The 15,646-nt window shown below is 41.0% G+C and overlaps 1 protein-coding gene across 7 annotated transcripts in view; it reads left to right on the plus strand.

Annotated features, from left to right (window-relative positions):
* TNIK (TRAF2 and NCK interacting kinase) overlaps positions 1 to 15,646 on the plus strand; it is a 442,546-nt gene that overhangs the window by 51,338 nt on the left and 375,562 nt on the right. The window lies entirely within an intron of this gene.

Below are 15,646 nucleotides of genomic sequence, written 5' to 3' on the forward strand. Positions count from 1 at the left end.
TCCGCCGAGGTGCTCTTGGCTAAGTCTCCTCTCAAAGCTGTGCACTACGTGTCCTCCTTTGGTTGTGGCCGAAGCTCCCCAGAGAACCAGTGGAGCTAATGCCAGTTTCATCTTAGACCAGCGTAAGAGCCTTAAAATGAAAGGCTCGTGTGTGTGTGTGTGTGTGTGTGTGTGTGCGCGCGCGCGTGGTGTGTGCACACAAGCCCCAGACGGTCATCTGGTGCCAAGGCGCGAGACCCCACTGCCCCTTTCTGCAAAGAGAGTAACAGCAGCGTGAATAGAAGCACTGGCCACTCACTTTTCCCAGCTACCTGCAAGATGACATTGTGAGCCTGACTGTCCCCACGAAGCCGAACCTGCCGCTCCACGGGGACAGCTATTGCTGTGCTGGTCTTGTAGATGGCAACTGCCTCCTCTAGCCCCTTTCCGCCTTCTGAGCCCCGACTCCCTCTCCGCGCTCTCTTCAATGCCAATCTGCCAGTCACCTTTATTTATGGTTTAACTTAGACCTGCCTGTGCTTTCTGACTTTGTGGCTCTGACATTTCAGTTTTATGGTTGAACTTAAGCAGGTGGAAGGATGTGTTCTCTGCTTTCCCCCAGTCAGACCGGAACTCCCGTGAGTGTGTGTGTGTGTGTGTGTGTGTGTGTGTGTGTGGATGTGTGTGTGTGTGTGTGTGTGTGTGTGTTCGCGCGCCCGCGCGGCCAGTCCTTTGTAGAGAGCATCTACGTCCCTCCAGGCCCACTGGTTTGCGTTTACCTTCGCGTGAATCGCCTCAGACGCCTTTTCATTGTATTGACTAAGACATTACTGCTATAGAATCCATTTTGCTGTTGTTTTGAGATCAGAATACCAGGAATCCCAGTGTAGCCTCGACGCCTCCCCACCCCCACCTCTGAATCCCAACACACTCTATCGGGGAAGGGGGCAGAGCTTTCTTGCCATTTTAATTAGATGCTGCCTGCGGAAAAGGAGGTGAGGGGTGTGGGTGGCGGCAGCAGAGGGGGATGAGGATTGGACACCAATTAAGGATGGCTTCTTCCTCTCCTGAACCAAGAATAAAAAAAAAAAAAAAGCCACAGCATGTATACTTGAAGCATGGAGGATGGTGAGATAGAATTGATGGTGGGTCTCAACACAGACACACAGGATGGGTGAAGCTTGGAAGTTCACACGCCCTCCTGAGGCATACATTGTTAGACTGATGCTAAATCTTGGGATTATAGACCTGACTCTTCATTACTTCTCCTGACAGTACCTCCTTCTCTACAGTTATTTTAAAGAGCTACCTTTACTGTCAAAGTGGTACTTTTTATTTAGTCTCATGAATCCTCCTCTTTTTAACTTCCCTTCCCTTTCTTAATTCTTCCAAGAGGTGAGGGTTTCTGCAAGGCCGTCCAGGGGTTGAGAAGGAACAGAGATGCCATTTCAAATAGCTTTTTTGATAGTTGGGCAGCAAAAGCTCATTCATGTGATATTACAGTAAGCTGTCTATTTCCTGGCACAGAAATGCCACATTCAGAAACCGCTGCCCCCTGGGCAGCTGGGGGTGGGGGTTGGTAACCGGGTGGGTGCTTTGGCTAAGTCTGTGATTTCCTGCTTTACAGACTGTGCATGTTCATTTGCCCTACTTTCTGCACTGGGAGTTACTGCCAGCGGGTTAATCAGGTGGATGGATGGCCCAGACTACCGGGTAGGGGAAAGTGGCAAAAGCCCAGTAGGGGGTGGGGTGGGGGGTATGGGGAAGGAATCTGAACAATGGGCAAGGCTTGTGGTTTTCCTGAGCTAGAATCTCAACACTGCTCCTCTAATGGAAAGGGCTCTGATGCGATTTTTAAGTTGGGCTTGGTCAGAGGTGTCCCTTGTGGGCTTTTTCTGGGGAAGGTTTTTTGAGATACGAGCACACAGAGCCTGCAGGCTTGTAAGGAACCACGAGGGCTCACCGGCCTGCCTGGAGTGTGATTCACACATGGGAGGCCTGTGCTCCAGAGATCTGTATTTTGAAAAGATATCTTTGCAGGATTCCCTGAAATTGCTCTTTGTGGCCTGGGCTTAGTGCTTTGCCCCTGTATTTCTGCCTGTAGGAGGTGTGGAATGAGGGAGGGCTAAGGCCAGCTCTAGAGATGGGTACTGCTGGCTAGAGGACTTACATGCTGATGTGGAGACAATTGCACCCGGGAGGGCTGGGGTGTAGGACCCGCCTTGTAGGGGGTGAGGTGTGTAGGCTGGCTGTTGAGTTCAAAGGCTACACAGGTGATCTCCACAAATCAGAGGGCAGATAATTTCTGTCTTCTCAAATTAGGAGAGGTGGGTTTATCTGGATGAGAGGTCTCATTTGTTCCTAACCCCTCAGGAAAGCCAGCCTGCTGAGAACCTTATGGGGAATGCCTGACCCCTGAAATGCAGCCAAGGTCAGTGGCATCTAGGAGAATTTGCTGCAGCCTTACCAATCCCTTGCTGTTTCGGTGGCTCTTTAATGTACACAATCAATGCTCTTTTTGTAAACCCTGAGCTCCGTGCATTAAAAGCAGATCCTGTCTGGAGAGGCCTTTATCCTTCTCACTTTGGGGGCTTATTGTTCTCAGCCAGTGATCCCAGACTGGACCTAGTCTACATTCTCCCCAAATAGCAACAATGCATAATTTAAACCAGAGCAACCAGTGACAGCACTGATCATTTGAATTATGCAAGATTTGGATGGTTTTAAAAAATAAGATAAAACAGGATCTTCTTTGGCTGAAAAAGAGATGATCTGAATCCACTTTTATTAGTCTTGATTTTTAGAGCTCTGGAGATAAACTAAGTGTTAGGGGAGGGGGATGGTTTCATAGATTAAGAGCTGGAAGAGAATTAGAGAACACCTACCCACTCCTTTCATTTAATACCAAGCTGAAGCCCAGAGACTGTAGTCATTGCCCAAGGTCACACAGCCCCCTCTCTGCTGGGGTGGGGGTGAGGGAGGGGAAAACGGTGGTTTGGGGAGAGAATCTAGGTTTCCTGACTTCTCATTCAGTGCTCCTTTCTCTAAGTCACATTGTCTGTGGCTGAATCAGAAATCAATAATACACTTTCTGCCTGAGCACAAAAAAATGGCAGAGAGGAATTATTTCACCGGAGTCATGGAATTTTATTTATCGAGAATAAAGAAACTGCTTCATGCAGGTAAACTCATAATACATAAAACCGTGGAGCATTAAGATACCTTTAGAATTCACTTTGTAACCCCCCCCCCCCTTCAATTCTTCCTCTGCTGGCAAATGACTGAATCATCTAGGACAGATGGTTGTCCTGCATAGTACCCTCTCTCTGTAACCCGTCTCCATCTGAATATCTCCCATGGGGTCAGTCTAGATACACACATTATTCAGATGTCTCTCCATGTGAGGTTTGTAGAATTTTATGTATGTTTTGCATAATCTATGTGGATACTCATATATAGTGTTATGGTTATAAACTATCCATGTGGGTGTATGCAATATGTGTATACATACATAGGCTACAGAAAACAATCTACTCATTCAAACTCATGGCTTGAGTCATTCTCCCTTCAAGACATCACAGTATTAAAAGAAATGAAATTTGCCACCAGTAGGCTTTATTACATATGAGGTGAGATCAGCCAGAAAGCTTTTTGAAGATTAGCATGTATCTGAGTCTGAGCACCTTGGCTGTCCTTAGTTTGGCCCACAGAGGAAGGCGTTCAAGGCCAAGATTGGCCTCTGCTGACTTCATACACTATGTTTCTGCCAGGACTCACACTCAGTTTTCTATTTGAACAGAATTAGATGACCTCTGCTTGTCTTTCCCCCTGCCCCTCACTGCCTTCCAGGCCTAGCTATTTCTTTGTCTGTTAAGACCTATAGATTTAAGAACTGACCTCATCTGGAAGACTCACATGCATCTTTCCCACTGCACTTTTTGTTCTTGTGTTATAAATGGCATTGGGATGTTTTTCTGCCAGCTTAATAAACTGTGGGCTCCATGAGGCCAGAGGTTATGCCTTGCCCATTTTTGAATCTGTCACTGCAGTTAGTTGCATAAACAGGTGAATACATGAATGAGTTGGTGAATGGAGTAGAGTGAGTACTGCATTCTATGTCCATGTCTTATTGGTTCTGTGACTCTGGGTAAGTCCTGGAACCATAATTAATTTAAAAATGGGAATGATTTCAACTGCTTGCCTTTCTCATATGCTGGTTTTAACAATCAAAGTATTTATGGCAATGCTTTTTTTGAAAATAAAACCGTAATGTAATGCTCTACACAAATATACTATTCCATGATTAAATAGAATTTTATAGGAAACTTGATTCTACCAACATTTCATCTCAGTGATTGCACCTAATTGAAAATGGCTCTGAGAAAAAGATATCAGAAGGTCCTGCATCTTTTAAAAGTACCTTTTCCTTTATATGTGTCAACATGACCTTATATGTTTCTCTGCTGGCCTGGGTTGACCTTTGCCCCAGTATCAGCATTCACTACTTTTTTTTTTTTTTTTTAAGATTTTAGTTTTAAGTAATCTCTACACCAGATATGGGGCTCAAACTCACAATCCTGAGATCAAGAGTCACATGCCCTAAGGACTGAGCCAGCCAGGTGCCCCTGGTGTATTTCTAAACCAGTACCAGGTATCAGCATTATTCATTAAAACTTTCTTCTTTTTTTTCTTTTTTTAACTTTTTCCCTTCTTTGTGGATTAAACATTGTTTAAATAAAGCCACATTTATTATGTCTGTGTCTTTACTTTCTTTTTTTAATTTTTTAATGTTTATTTATTTCTGAGAGATTGAGAGTGTGTGTATGAGCAGGGGAGGGGTAGAGAGAGAGGGAGACACAGAATCTGAAGCAGGCTCTAGGCTCTGAGCTGTCAGCACAGAGCCTGGCGCAGGACTCGAACCAATGAACTGCGAGATCATGACCTGAACCGGAGTCGGTCTCTCCACCAACTGAGACATCCAGGCACCCCTTGCGTGTGCCTTTTCAAAGTTTGTGTATTTGGGAGGGGAGTGGCCACCTGAAATGATACAATACTAGTCCAGTATTTAAAACCTGGTCAGAGGTCTCATGGGGATTAAGGAAATCTTGAAACATTATTAATTCCTTATCCCAGAGCACTTAGTTAAATTTGGTCTTAAATGAGAGTTTAGCAAAGTTGAAAGAATTGATAAGATAACAGTGTCTCGAAAACAATAACAGCAGAGTAGTTTTTTAATTAGATATATTTGCTGTTTTTTAGAGATATTAAACAGGTGTTTTCTTTGCCATGACATTGCCTCATAATAGAACAGGGTGTAGTGGGAGTTATCAGAACATCAGAGAAATATGCGTAATCATTTTCAGTGTTCTGAATCTTAGTAAAAAAGCTAACATAAGTCATGGTTTGCTGTTTGCCTAATTGTCCACTTAGGAAGTCATGGAATATTTTGTTGATGAAAGAACACCTAACATTTTTCCTTCATGAAAATATCACATTTCCCACTGCCTTACCTGTAAGGCTCTTTGAAACCTTGTAATTTTGAGTCTTCCTGTGTTTCTGCCTTGGTATTAGTCTTCATGTCCTTGTTGTCCTACACCGTTCCTTTCTTCAGGGGTACAGTTCTCCAGTCCACCCAGTTTTGAGCTACTGTGATTGAATCATGGCCGCCATGCCCAGCTGAGCACAACCAGTCTCTGAGTCTGTGTTTCTGAGAGAATTTGGGATAATTTGTGTCTGAAAGTTGCTTTTATGTCAAATTGGTTCTACCATATCTGTGGGGGAAGTAGCTGTCTGAGAACAGGGCCTGAACTAGCAGTGTGCTGAGAATTCCAAGAAAATCTGGGTGATATTTTTTGAATGAAATGTTATTCTGCTCATATAAATATAAGGTTCCTAGAGGAGAGAGAGGGAGGACTTAAATAGAAAATGTTGGATGAATTCCGCTTGTAATTTCTTTCATTCTGGTTGGAAGTTTATTTCCCTCTAGAGAAAGATGATTTGCTTTCTGCTTTTTACATGCCTCGGCTGTTCTCCAGTTGTCTCAAGGGGGTGCCTTGAAATTCTCAAAACACATTTTATTTCACCCCAGTCTTAACCATCTTTCCTTGCTATCCATTGCATGAGGCCTTTTGCTCCTTTCCTCCCTACAACCACTGAGGTGACTGTGCCCTGGGCAGCATCCATGACGAGACTTGCCTCCTGCGTCTCTACCATCAGCCTTCTCCTGACTAGTCTCTATGTACACTGCAGTGACATTACTCTTCGAACAGCACATTTTCAGTCTGGGTATTTCTTATTCACGACCTTCCCTGACTCCTCACAGTCTACAGACCAAAGACTAAACTCTTTAGTGTAGCAGTAAGACCAGCTATAATTCAGCTGGGCCTCCCACCATGCGCTGCAATTCTGATGACCGATGCTTTACTCCTGCCTCAGAGAACAGCTTCCTTCTCCCCATGGATGCTCTTTAGGGGGTGCTGTACCTTATACTGTAAAACCTCGGAGCATCAGTAACTTGTGCTGCAAGTGTTCCACAAGACAAGCAAACATTTCAAATAAATTTTATAACTTGGTAAACGATCAGTGTCTTGTAGTACGAGTGGTAGGAGATGCCGAATGTCACATGACCACAACTGAGCCAATGGTTCTTGAAATTTGCTTTGATATGCGAGTGCTTTGGATTACAAGCATGTTTCCGGAACGAATTATGCTCGCAACCCAAGGTTTTACTGTATTCCTTTTCTGTATCTACTACCTTAACAGTAAACATTCAAATGCCACCTTTTCCACCAAATTTCCTCTGATTTCTCTCAGAAAGAAGTTATCCATTCCACTTGTAAACCCTTTCAGAACTGACCTCACACTCAGAACTTTCTGACCTGGATTATATCCACTACTAGATAGTAAACTTCACGAAGGCAGTGCATATATTTGATTTTTCTTAAGACTCCCCACCAGGATTACCTTTGGGGCTCCAGGGCTCCTTTCGGTATATGGCTTAGTAGTTCTTTTCTGTGCATAGCTAAGTGGATAGCTTTAAAAATTAAGATCATGTTGTCTATATTATCTGCAAGCTGTTTTTTTAAAAATGTGTTTTCACTTGTTTGCTGCTTTTATTTATTTGTTTGTTTCTATTTATTTATTTTATTATTATTTTTTATATTAAATATAATTTATGGTCAAATTGGTTTCCATACAACACCTAGTGCTCATCCCAACAGGTGCCCTCCTCAATGCCTATCACCCACTATCTATTTATTGGTTTTTAAAGTCAACTCTATACCCAATGTGGGGCTCAGAATAATGGCATCAAGATCAAGAGTCACATACCCTACTGACTGAGCCAGCCAGGTGCCCCTGCAACCTGTGTTTTAAACTTAACAATCACCCTTTTTGCATGTTGTTAATGTTTTTCTATAACATAATTTTAAAAATTCTTTGTCATGGGGGGATTTTAAAGTTACATAAAATTGGAAGGAATATTGGAATGCTTATACATTACAGCCACTTTGTAAAAGAGGTTGGCAGTTCCTCAGAATGTTGAATAATAGAGTTACCATGTAACCCAGCAATTCCACTCCTAGGTATATATACCCAAGAGAATTGAAAACGTATATCCAAACAAAAACTTGTACACAAATGTTTGTAGCATTTTTCAAAATTTATTTTTTATGTTTTTATATTTTTAAGTTTATTTATTTTGAGAGAGAGAGCGAGAGAGAATGTGCATGGATGTGGAGGAGGGGCAGACGGAGAGAATCCCAAGCAGGCTCTGCACCACAGAGCCAGATGTGGGGCTTGAACTCACTAACCTTGAGACCATGACCTGAGCTGAAAACAAGAGTCAGATGCTTAACCAACTGAGCCACCCAGGTACCCCTGTTTGTAGCATCATTATTCATACTAGCCAAAAAGTGAAAACAACCCCAGGGTGCCTGGGTGACTCAGTGGGTTAAGTGTCCAACTTCAGCTCAGGTCATGATCTCACGGTTCATGGATTCAAGCCCCAAGTCAGGCTCTGTGTTGACAGCTCAGACCCTGGAGCCTGCTTTGGATTCTGTGTCTCCCTCTCTCTCTGTCCCTCCCCCCGTCACTCTCTGTTTCTGAAAAATGAATAAACATTAATTTTTTTTAAAAGAGTGGAAACAACCCAAATGTCCATGAATTGATGGGTGAATAAATAGAATGTAGTATATCCATACAATGGAATATTATTCATCAATAAAAGAAAGTTTTGATACATGCTACAACATGGATGAACATTATGCTAGTGAAAGAAGCCACACACAAAAGGCCACATAGTATAGGATTCCACTTATCTATAGTCAAACCTATAGAGAAGAAAAGTGGATTTCTGCAGCTTGAGCAGAAGTGGAGAATGCCTGCTAATGTCTTAAAATTAGACCACGGTGATGGTTGTTCAGCTCTGTGAACATATTAAAAAATCATTTGTGCACTTCAAAAGGGTGAATTTTTATGGAGTGTGAATTTAATCTGAATAAAAAAATAAATAAATACCTTGATATTTAAAATAGAATAGTAGAATGAGGCCCCGACTTAACAATTATCCATTCGTGTCCAATCTTGTTTTGTCTACACCTCCATCCACTTCCTCCCCGTATTATTTTCAAGCATCATATCATTTCATTTGTAAATATTTCAGTATGCATCTCTAAAAGATAAACACTCTTAAAAATACATAACCACAATCCTATTATCATGCTTAGAAATTAGTATGTAACTGGGGCACCTGGGTGGCTCAGTCAGTTGAGCATCTTGATTTTGGCTCAGGTCATGATCCCTGGGTCCTGGGACTGAACCCCGAGTCAGGCTCTGCACTGAGTATGGACTCTGCTTGAGATATTCTCTCCCTCTCTCTCTCTCTCTCTCTCTCTCTCTCTCTCTGTGTCACTTTGCCCCTCCCCCTCGTGCATTCTCTCTCTCTCTCTCTCAAATTAAAAAAAAAGAGAAAGAAATTAGTATGTTAAAATTTCTTTAAGTATTTAGTGTTCAAATTTCTAACCATATGTTTTTAATGACTGCTTACCATTTTGTCGTGAGGATGAATGATAATATTTAAACAATTCCTATTGATGAAGCTTCTGGTTATTTCTAACTTTTCAAGTCTTGTAAATAATGCTTCAATAAATATATGTAAGTCTTTCTGTACATCTCTGTGTCCTTAGAATAACTTCTTAGAAGTGTAGTTTATGACAAAAGTGTATAAAGCTCTTGGTATTGTCAAATTGCCTCCAAATTTTCTGTGAGGTAGGCGTTTAGCATTCACAAATGAACACAGGAGGCTTAGAAAAATCATCGTATTTACCAAAAGTCATAGAGCTACAAAATGGCGGAACTTACAACCGACCTGCTCCAAAGCCACTGCACATCGTGACTCCCATGGTCATTATTTGCCCTGCAGACCTTGTCAAGACATCAGAATTATCTGGTGTATTATCTCCCTAAAGTTCACAGGTTTCCCAGAAGCCTTTCATTTGGGCACAAGCTCTCTTTGGTGAGCTTATGGTGTTTGAGTGTTGTTTCCAAGGTATTTCTTCCTTGTGATTTTGTTTTTCAATGAACCAAAGTCAGCTTTGAATATGTTAATTGTTCTTTTTCTTGCCTTAAAAATGTAAAAACCTAAAATGTGAACCTTTTTGGGATTAGCAATAATTTTCTTGTACACTGTGTATAATGGATGTTTACATTTAATCTGTCATTCTCTTTGGAAAATCATCTGACAGGTATGTTTGGAAGATGTGGAATCAGGCTCAAAGATTTCCATTTTTTAAGAACGGGAGACCACTCAATTTGTGATTATTGCAGAAGCTAGCAAGATGAGTCAGAAGATATGTTATAGGAAGGACCATTCTCAAGCCTTTATCTGTCTGATGATTATTAAAATCAAAATCTTGAGTCATACTTTTTTCAGAATGATGTAGATATTTTAAGATTGCAGTGGAGAAAATGGAAGATGCGGCTGGCAGCCAGAAGGGTAAATAAAGAGCCTTGTGTTCTGGACCACAATCTGCTTTCCACTAGGTTTATAAGTAAGAAATTCTGAAAATTGACACAACTTTGGGTTTGTCCGTTTTGCGGAGGCCAATTGCTTAGATTTACTGGATTTGATATCCCAGCCCTCTATTTAAAATGCTTATAAATTGGGGTGCCTGGGTGGCTCAATCGGTTAAATGTCCAACTTCGGCTTAGGTCATGACCTTGCGGTTTGGGAGTTTGAGCCCCGCATCGGGCTCTGTGCTGACAGCTCAGAGCCTGGAGCCTGCTTTGGATTCTGTGTCTCCCCCTCCCTCTGACCTTCCCATGCTCATGCTCTGTCTCTCTCTGTCTCTCAATAATAAATAAGCGTTAAAAAAAAAATTGAAATGCTTATAAATTACTTATGACTGGTAAAAATCTAGAGCTTCATATGGACATGGTTTCATCTTTTCTACTTCTAGGATTTTTTGTTTTGTTTCATTTTTTAGCTGCCTGTATTCAAATTATGGCAGTGTGGTGGGTGGAATAGGTTGTAAGCAGTAATTGCGAACTGTATTTAAATAATAATAATAATAATAATAATAATAATAATAATTAGCATTTATAGAGCACTTTAAATATCTTCAAAGTACTTGCAAACATTATCTAATTAGATACCCTCTCTGCTTATGATCTGGATATAAATGCATTTACATTTAGAACAGGGTCATGAGAAACGTATACCTTTGAAAGTTCATGCTAACTATGATTTACAAAGCTACGCAATGGTCAGAGTTAGAGTTTGGGATTCTCTTGGATTGTTCTGTGTATCCTTTTGTTAAACCTGGTGGCGGTTTAGATTAAATTTGCACCTTATTAATGCCTCTGCTTCCTTTCTGATCATTAAGAACTGAGTCTTGATCATTGCTCTCCTCCTTACATACACTAAAGTATAAACAACATCAATAAGCTTTAAAATGGGCTCCCTCTCTGCATTTCCTGCCCTGGCCTCAGATGAAACTCCCATTAGTAAGTGAAATGAAGTGGGGTCGTGCAAGAAAGAACTGCTACGCATTGCGGTTTAGTAATTTCCATCTGAGAAAAATAGATTAAACTGCACAGTAGGATACATCATAAAGAAATGCACTGGAGAAATGAAACATCTTTAGTTTTACTGTACTAATGATTTCTTGCTGTTTTGGACATGTGTCTGTGTATCATCCCCTTGCACGTATGTCTTGTGTTGGCAATTTTGATAGCATTTGGAGCAGTACCTGCGTGGCTTACTCGGTAGAGGATTCTGCAGTTGGTAGACTTTCAGTGAATGTTTTCCTGTGCATTGTGATTTTTCTAAGAGCTGGTTGACAGGTTAACTGCCTAGACGGTGTTTCTCAAAGTGAGCTCCCTGAATTAGTAGCCTCATGCTCATCTCTTGGTTTTACCTCTCTGGCCTCCTGGATCAGAAACTGGGGATGGAGCCCGGTAACCTGTGCATTAAGAAGCCCTCCAGGTGATTTGATGTACTTTAGAGTTTTGGAATCACTGACCTAATTTTTTAAAATACAGTTTTCTTTTGTCTTTCATGCTGGTGCATTCGTTCATTCAACAACTATTAATTGAGCATATACTTACTATGTGCCTAGCATTGTGCTACATGCTGAGAATTTGGTAGCAAAGACACATGTGAGTGCTGTCCTCATGGACCTTGGTGTCTAATGAATGGGGGACAAACATCAAATCCACAGAAATTTGAGTTTGCCTGAAAATGTTGCAGAGTAGAAAATAGTGATTTATTTATGTAAGGTAACTGCCAGGTTTTCATAAGATGTATGGCTTCAAATTGTAGAAGATGCATACTTTTAGGAATATGGAATGTTATATTTCACACTAATATATGCATTTTAATTGTTTGTAAGACCAGGAGATACTTGAAGTGCAAAAGTCTACAACTTTCACCCGATAATCCTGGACTGTTCTTTGCATTGCTGTTTTTTATTTTATTTTATTTATTTTATTTTATTTTATTTATTTTATTTTATTTTATTTTATTTTATTTTATTTTATTTTGTTTGTTTATTAGCATGTTTATTCAGGGGATAGAAAGCCACAGTCCCAAGACTAAGAAGCATCCTTTTGGTGCTAATTTCCTGTTTTTCCCTTTGGACCTGTGGGGATTCAGTTTGAAGCCCCAGGAGGTGCTGGCATTTGCCTAAAAGCTGAAAAAAAAGAATCCATATTCACAGCTCTTTCAACCCTACCTTAGTTTGAAGCCTGAAATCTTTGGGTTGTTTATTTTGTGAAACTTGAAAAATGAAATAGACTTTTTGGAATCTAGGCAGCAAGTTAAAGGATCCCCTTACTGAGAAATCCTACAGACTGTCCTTGTAACAATCCCCAAACATCTCTTACCTATCTACAAAGATGTCCCGTGCTGTTATTTTAATCCGTAATTCTTAAACACACTTCTTATACTACATGGTTTTTTTGTTTGGGGGAGGTTGGTGACCATTATGGTTGTTAAGGTAACTTTGTATACAACTTGATAATGAGCATATATCAAAATTGTATTTCATACTTACTGCTGGGAAGATGCTTTTAAAAAATCAAATTCAAAGACTCCCATCGTAGAAGGCCTATTTAAAAAAATTTTTTTTAACGTTTTATTTATTTTTGAGACAGAGAAAGACAGAGCATGAACAGGGGAGGGGCAGGGAGAGAGGGAGACACAGAATCAGAAGCAGGCTCCAGGCTCTGGGCCATCAGCCCAGAGCCGGACGCGGGGCTCGAACTCACGGATCCAGAGATCGTGATCTGAGCTGAAGTTGGACGCTTAACCGACTGAGCCACCCACGCACCCCAAGAAGGCCTATTTTACATGGAAAAGAGATATTAGATAATCATCATTAGGTTGGATATAAAAAATGTCTAGTTAAAGATGATTGAGTTTTTTGTAATATTGCAATCGGAGGACAGATCCAACTTTCTCAGAAGAGGCCTTAATGTCATTAAAGTAATAGCTAACTGCAAGTATTTTATTTTATTTTATTTTATTTTATTTTATTTTATTTTATTTCCTTAAAATTTTATTTTTAAGTAATCTCTACACCCAACATGGGGCTTTGAATTCACAACCCGGAAATCAAGAGTCACAGGATCTACCCACTGACCCAGCCAGGCACCCCACTGTGCAAGCATTTTAGTCAGGAATGTTAGTTACTTTCTACATGGGGCAGGGAATTAATTATGTCATTCCAAAAGTTCTTCTAGGACCAAGTTTGGGACAGTTTTGTTTCTGTCGTGGTGCTATCTTAGGCTCTGAGGAAACTGTGAATTTAGCATGGCCTCTTTGTAGCCATCTGCATGGGTAAAAGGGCCCTTTGAGCTTTGGAGTTGCTCTAGTTTTCCAATTGAACTCATAAGACTGACTCTTTTAGAGGCCAGAAACTGAGTTTGGATGGTTCTGGTGCTGGTGTCTTACTCAAGTGTGGTTGATAAAGTCAAAGCCAAGTGTTTGCTCTTCCTAAAAGGCCACCCCTCTGTTCTCTTTTCTTTAAACTACTAACGCTGGCACCAGTCAGAGAGAACTCAGTTTTCTTTTCATGGGGACAAGTAAGCAAAAGCTCTACTGTGCTCCCCTGAAGCTTAATACCCAGATGCTACTCCGGGAAAGAACATTGCACACACACTTTTGGTCAGAACAATATGTATGTTCTCTCTGTGAGTGTTTTAAAGATGTAACTCGCACTGGTATTGTAGTCATAATTTCTTGAATATAAACAGCTTTTATTTTTGGAGAAGAACAGATGTAAAAGTGTGAAATACCCAAGTTTACACATTTTGGTGGTGGGGGGGGAGTGGTGGGGGAAAGAACACTGTTTCTTTAAAATCATGGTAATTCAATTTTAGTTACTCCTTGTTTTCCTTGAGTGACTGAAAATTAGCAGGGGAAATCTCTTGGAACCTAACCAGCTGGGTACCTAAATCTCCACTTAACTGATAGTACCAGGAAGAGTGCTAGTGGGGAATTAGCATAGGTCTTCATCCCTAAGAGCAAAAAAGGTCCTTCCCAAGGAGGAAGCCTCTCTGTGGAGAGGGGATTGTGCACCTTCCGTGAAATATGTATGACACTCAAAGTAAAATGTTAGAGGTACAGAGATTCCAGCCCCAGACAGAAGGTTTGTTTTCTAGATTAGAAAATGTGAATGGCAGGGATTTGAGAGCTTGGTGTCCCTCTGGTCTCTGAACCAAAGCTCTTTCTGGATCTCTGGGTGCCCACTCCCTCCTTTAATTTGTGAGTTTGTGAAAGGTACCTGGGGTTCTCAAAGCAGCAGGGACATTACTGTCCCCTAGAGGCCAGGATCTGTTTCTTTTCTTTTCTGGAAGCAGGGTCTCTGCTATTGTAGCGCATCACCTGATACAATGCAAGTTGCATCAGATTTAAAGAAATAGTTCCCTGGCCTTTGCGAGTCCCTGCCTTTTGTAAGTTGCTGCTGCTTCGCAGGATTCACAATTAGCATTTTGTTCCTGTGGAGACTCGGTTTAGTGTGCAAGGCACATTCTCGTTTGTCGTGCTTGGTTCCTTGATAATTCCCCTTCGGCAAATATTTTGGTCAAGTTTTCTGTGACCATTAGGTCTAACTGGTTGTTTGATATTGCATTTTGGTACTAAGTGATTTCAAGCATGTTTCAAATGAACATCTCTGATCATTTCTTTTCTAACTGTCAGTGAAATTTGGAATGTGAATAAATTACGAGGCCATGTGACTTCCACAGTTCACAGGGCGGCTAGTGAAAACTTTATTCAAACTATGCTTCATGCCATTTAGAAATCTAAATCTGATTTTAAAATATCCCCAAGAATGTGGATACACTGGAACTGTCACACTCTGCTGGTGGGAATATAAAATGGTTAAGCCACTTTGGAAAAATAGTTTGGCTGTTTCTGAAAAAGTTAACTATAAGTTTCCTCTATGACTCAGCGCATTTGACTTCTGAATGTCTACCCAAGAGACATGCAAACATATGTCCAGGCAAAAACTTGTAACCTGAATGTTCATAATAGCCAGAAGTGGGGACGATTCCAGTGTCTATCGACAGATGAAGAGGTAAACAAATTGTGATGGGGTACAATGGGATACTATTCAGTAAAAAAGAATGATGTACTGATACAAGCTACAAAGTGGATGTTTTGCTAAGTGAAAGAAGCCAGCGCAAAAGATCACATGTTTTATGATTCTATTTATGTGCAATGTCTAAAAAGGCAAATCTGTCGAGACAGGAGGTGGGTTTAGTGGTCGGCTAGGGCTGGTAATGAAAACGGAGAGTGATTGCAGATAGGCGTGTGGGGTCTTTTTGAGGTGATGGAATATGTTCTACAATTGGATGGTGGTAACATGAATGAGTTTTATGGTATGTAAATTACACCTCAAAAAACCTGTTAAAATGTAATCTGTCTGGGACATTGCTTCACGGTTGTACCAGCTCCATATACCACGAGGGCAGATTCCCCAGTCAGGCCACTCCAGTATTTCTAGGAAGGCCCTCTCCTCTCTACCTTGAGGGATGGGGACTCTGGTCCTACCTTATGCCTTCTACCTACCTTATGTCTCCCTTATTGTGAAGGGTGTCTCATATTTTATAAATGTAATCATAATAACTTCCTTCAAGATAAGGTGGCTGATAACTTATCTCC

This window comes from Panthera leo, chromosome C2 (assembly GCF_018350215.1).
Source record: "Panthera leo isolate Ple1 chromosome C2, P.leo_Ple1_pat1.1, whole genome shotgun sequence".
NCBI classification, from domain to species: Eukaryota; Metazoa; Chordata; class Mammalia; order Carnivora; family Felidae; genus Panthera; species Panthera leo.